Source organism: Oncorhynchus kisutch, linkage group LG22 (assembly GCF_002021735.2).
Source record: "Oncorhynchus kisutch isolate 150728-3 linkage group LG22, Okis_V2, whole genome shotgun sequence".
Taxonomy (NCBI): domain Eukaryota; kingdom Metazoa; phylum Chordata; class Actinopteri; order Salmoniformes; family Salmonidae; genus Oncorhynchus; species Oncorhynchus kisutch.
This window is the reverse complement of record NC_034195.2, coordinates 52,237,731-52,243,730: the sequence shown is the minus strand read 5'-3', so window position 1 is coordinate 52,243,730 and position 6,000 is coordinate 52,237,731.

Here is a 6,000-nt window from a genome sequence, read left to right as displayed (position 1 = left end):
TTCTCTCAATTGATGTTGGAGGCGGCTTATGGTAAAGAAATGTTCTGGTAACAGCTCTGGTGGACATTCCTGCATTCAGCATGCAGATTGCACGTTCCCTCAAAACTTGAGACGTCTGTGATATTGTGTTGTGTGACAAAACTGCATATCTTAGTGTCCTTTCATTATCTCAGCATCAGGTGCCCCTGTTTAATCATCAGTTTCTTGATACTCCATCCACCTGACAGGTGTGGCATATCTTGGCAAAGGAGACATGTTCACTAACAGGAATGTAAACAAATGTCTGCACAACATTTTAGAGAAATAAGCTTTTTGTGTTTATACACAAATTCTGGGATCTTTTATTTCAGCTCATGAAACACTTGACATGCTGCATTTATATTTCTGTTCAGTATAATAAGCCAAGGTGTAATCATTGGAGACTGCGTGCCTCTCTCTCTCTCTGTTATCCAATCATTGACATAACTGCCCACGCCCTCGGGAGAAAAAGGTTCAAGAAGTTCAAGGCAGGACAGCCAATGCGATTGCAATCTCACTCTCTCTCGCCTTTGAGCAAGGCACTGAACCCTAATTGCTCCTGTAAGTCACTATGGGTAACAGTGTTTGCTAAATGACTCAAATGTAATAAACAGTTGGACGTTCTTTAAATAACAGCTTTAATTAACAATTTAAGAGATTCCTCTGCTACACCACTACCTTTAACTTAATTGGACAAGTATTCCAGCTTAAGGTTCAACTCAAAAGCTCATTCACTCAAGAAAAGGAAAAATGGACTGTGTTTATCAGACATCCTTGAGACCAACTAGGACTCAGAGTCACATGTAGTTTAAATACAGGTCTGTAACTTTTCCCGGAATCTCCCACTCACTCCTTGATACTCTGAATTTCCGTCTGTGACGGAAAGTCTCGGGAATTGTCTCATGAAGTCTACATCAACGATTGGTAGCTCTAATAGGTATAATATAAAGCCTTGACTGAAATGCAAATACTGTTAGCACACAAGAAAGTAGCCATGACCGATACACTCAATATATTAATCCACCAGTCAGAAAAGTAAAAAAATGCTGAATATTCAGAACATGGGGAATATATATTTAAAAAAAACACTCAGACACAAGATGCAACAAAAACTGTTTATCCATCAGTGAAAGTTAAAATAATAATATATAAAACACACAAAAAAAATCCCTAAAACGTATTACTTATCACTGAGACAGTTTCCTGAACGATCATATAACATTCCTATCCATCTGCTCATAGCATGTACATATGGACTGTATACAGTGCCTCTGGAAAGTATTCAGACCCCTTGACTTTTTCCACATTTTGTTAAGTTACAGCCTTATTCTAAAATGGATTAAATAAATACAAATCCTCAATCTACACACCATTTCCCATAATGACAAAGTGAAAACAGTTTTATTTATTTGTTTGCAAATGTGTATATGTAAAAGCAAGCTGAAATACATTCACATAAGAATTCAGACACTTTGCTATGAGACTCGAAATTGAGCTCAGGTGCATCCTGTTTCCATTGATCATCATTGAGATGTTTCTACAACTTGATTGGAGTCCACCTGCGGTAAATTCAATTGATTGGACATGATTTGGAAAAGCACACACCTGTCTATATAAAGGTCCCACAGTTGACAGTGCATCAGAGCAAAACAAAAAACCATGAGGTGAAAGGAATTGGCCGTAGAGCTCTAAGATAGAATTATGTCAAGGCACAGATCTGGGGAAGGATACCAAAACATTTGTGCAGCATTGAAGGTCCCCAAGAACACAATGGCCTCCATCATTCATAAATGGAAGAAGTTTGGAACCTCCAAGACTCTTGCTAGAGCTGGCCACCTGGCCAAACTCAGCAATCGGGGGAGATGGGCCTTGGTCAGGGAAGTGACCAAGAACCCGATGGTCACTCTGACAGAGCTCCAGAGTTCTTCTGTGGAGATAGGAGACCTTCCAGAAAGACGAGCATCTCTGCAGCACTCCACCAATCAGGCCTTTATGGTAGAGTGGCCAGACGAAAGCCACTCCTCAGTAAAAGGCACATGCCAGCCCTCTTGGAGTTTGCCAAAAGGACCCTCAGACCATGAGAAACAAGATTCTCTGGTCTTATGAAACCAAGATTGAACTATTTGGCCTGAATGCCAAGCGTCACATCTGTAGGAAACCTGGCACCATCCCTACGGTGAAGCATGGTGGTGGCAGCATCATGCTGTGGGGATGTTTTTCAGCAGCAGGGACTGGGAGACAACGACCCTAAGCACACAGACAAGGCAAATCAGGAGTGGCTTCGGGACAAGTCTCTGAATGTCGAGTGTCGAGCTGTGCAGAGACGCTCCCCATCCAACCTGACAGAGCTTGAGAGGATCTGCAGAGAACAATGGGAGAAACTCCCCAAATACAGGTGTGCCAAGCTTGTAGCGTCAAACCCAAGAAGACTCGATGCTGTAATCGCTGACAAAGGTGCTTCAACAAAGTACAGAGTAAAGGGTGTGAATAATTATGGAAATGTGATATTTCAGTTTATTTTAATAAATATGCAAACATTCCTAATAACTTTTTTATTTTTTGCTTTGTCATTACAGGCTATTGTGAGTATATGAGATATTTTATTTTTGTAATCCACACAAATCCACTGTATATACCTGTGTTTTATTTATCCATGGCAATGTTATTCATATTTACCTCCATTTCAAGTCATTGATATCTATACTTATGTTATTATAGTACAGGGTACATATTAAAACACACACAGAAAGGATCATGGTCAATGAGAAATGGCTTTCAGAAGCTGTGGAACAACACACATGACCCAACGACAATATGGAAGATTGAATATAGCCGACTGTCATAAGGACTGCAGTTCTGGACACAGGATGCCTCCCCAAAATGGAACCCCATTGTCTATATAGTGCCTTACTTCAGACCAGGTCTGCATTTGAAATGGCACCCTATAAAGTGCACTGAGAAGTAGTTCACTATCGGGAATGGGCTTTGGTTATAAGTAGTGCACTACATAGGGAATAGGTACCATTTGAGAGATAAATCTACAGAGCATTGTAAAAGGTAAGCTTGGACACATTTGTATTTAACATCAATTACCACACATACCGTTATGTGACTTTGTACACAACATGACACACAGGTCTGATCTTGACTCACGAATTCACCAAAACCACACCTATTGACTTACTACACACAGAAACGTTGTTTTGTTCTGTTGCACGTACTAGAATACACAGTAAAGAACCAAGGCTTCTGTCAACCATGTTACTACAGGTGGACATGGTTAAGGATTGTAGCCTGGTTAAACCAGACACTCACCACTAACACTGGCGAAACGTAATGACATCCGTTCAGATGCCAGGCTAAAGAGATTATAGTCTACTTGATAGTAATATGTGATTTTTCTGGTGCAATATCAATTCATTACAACACAATCTACCATCTGAGTGGCACCTAAATATCAATTTACAAACATACATGGGCTCCACTGAAGTTCATCATTTTATGATTACAAGTTGATCTGTAAATTCACGTTTACGTTTGCTCCAGTGCATGTGAATACAGCCAACCGTCGAGGTTGAAATTCCAGGTTTAGTGTGCCTCAAATAAAACACAGAAGCCTTTACAAACATATAATACCAACAACCAGAAGGACAAAGAACTGAGCTGCATTCACACACATCATAGAAAATATACAGGAGGAAAAGGCAGGTCTGTACAAACCCCGCCCCCAACCCCCCCCCCCCCCCCCAGAGAAATGTGAGAATTAAAAAAAAAAATAATAATCATATTGAATATCACCACACAATCAGACAAGACAATTCACTGGATTTTGAAAGAACTGTCGTTCATGTTCATACACATTTCAAGTCTAATACTGGATACACATTTTTGTAATATCTATCTATTCATTAAAGAATTCTTCATTTAAGAGTTATTTTGAAGACTAAAGACAAAGACTAGATAGTTATTTTCTTCCAGTTTCAGTTCATTAAAATGAGATATTTGTGTTAACAATATTATATTTTCATATACCATTTTCACATCTACACTCATGGGTTCTGACTAGAGGAAGTACACCTAACGACCCGGAAGTTGCTTTTACACATGGGTTCTGACTAGAGGAAGTACACCTAACGACCCGGAGGTTACATTTACACAGCAGGTTAGGAGACTTGGGTTATGGTTAGGAAAAGGGTTAGGGGTTTTAGCTAAAATGCTCTCCTAACCTGCAACGAAAAGTCACTTCCGGGTCACAGTTGTACCCCCTCTAGGCATAACCACACTCATGTACCAACATTGACAACTACATTTTGCTTTCACTCGTCAAGGTAAAAAATCCACCATTACCCAGAGCAATACCGATTTTTATGACGTCACCAATGACACCATTTTACAACCAGCTTTGCCCCCTGGGTAATATGGTAATTTTTTGTTGTTGTTGTTGTTGTTGCATTCGCTTCACAGGGTTCACTTTCAGGATTAGTGAGAGGATTGACCAATGGGAATAAACGTTCGTAAACATCTACTAACAGCAAAGACAAGATCTTCAAAAGGGGAACAAAGACTGGGATACAGTTGCCATACTTGGAATGTTCCATCCTATGCGAACACTGTACGTGTGTTATAAATGCCTTTATTATCAAACACCTATTCTTTGTTTCACTGATAATCAATAGCATAATGACTGTTCAATTAAAATAAAAAAAACACTCCCTGAAACTTGAAACGTAAAATGGTAAGGAACTAGTAGACACTTCTAACATGACTTTGTTATGACTTGTGATTGGAGATGAAGAAGCCAACAGCAGTCTGGTATTTCCACTCTAGGCAAATGCTAGCCAAACACTGACATGTAGCTATTAGCTATCCAGCAACTAGGTAAGATCTAAAACACACAGACTAGAAATAGACTTCTATTGTATTTCTATCCATTTCTATGTCTAAAACAAGGTAGATGGATATCACACCTTTCCTGAGAATCTAGATACAAATTCAACATGGACAAAATTGCTCTAATCCTTTTTAAAAATACGATTCAAATAAGATTTTCCTGCATTTTTTTTGTTATTGTCATGTCCACATTTATCCTTTATAATGATACAGCACTGCAAAAAAATAAAAAAAATAAAAGGTATAAACTGTTTCTCAAAGACAAAGACATCACAATCCTACTAGTTCCTGCTAAGCTCTGTCCATAAAATAAAACCATCCTTCCAAAAGCAATAACCCATCATATTTTCTGAAACATGGCATTGGCTCTAGTAAGACTGTATTGTATATTCTTCTATTCAAAAGCGAATCAGAATTACGGGGCAGTGCAAGTGTCTGTCTGGCACATGGAAGCAGAGGAAATTCATCGTGCGTGGAACTATGTGTAATAATAACTACGTGCATGGTTGGAGTGTTGGTCCACGCGAAGGGATAGATGTGTGAGTTCAGTAAAACATATTATTCTTATGCTTAAGGGGAACCTTTTGAAGCAAAATCAAAACATCACATCATCCTATTCTGAATTGAACCCTAAATTGTGAATTTTGTTCTCATTTGATGATCATCCCTTTTCATCTCGGTCTGTCCCTCGCCTACCCTGTGTGGCTCCGTTTTTATCTCTCTTGCCAACTGACGATTCCATGAGGAGTTGACGAGAAACAGACTGGCACCCTGGCTATAGCTCACCTCCCTCTCATCCTCTCCTCCACCCTGGCTATATCCCCTCCCCTCCCCTCCACCCTGGCTATATCTCCTCACCCTCCCCTTCACACTGGCTATATCTCCTCACCCTCCCCTCCACCCTGGCTATATCTCCCCACCCTCCCCTCCACCCTGGCTATATCTCCCCACCCTCCCCTCCACCCTGGCTATATCTCCCCACCCTCCCCTCCACCCTGGCTATATCTCCCCACCCTCCCCTCCACCCTGGCTATATCTCCCCACCCTCCCCTCCACCCTGGCTATATCTCCCCACCCTCCCCTCCACCCTGG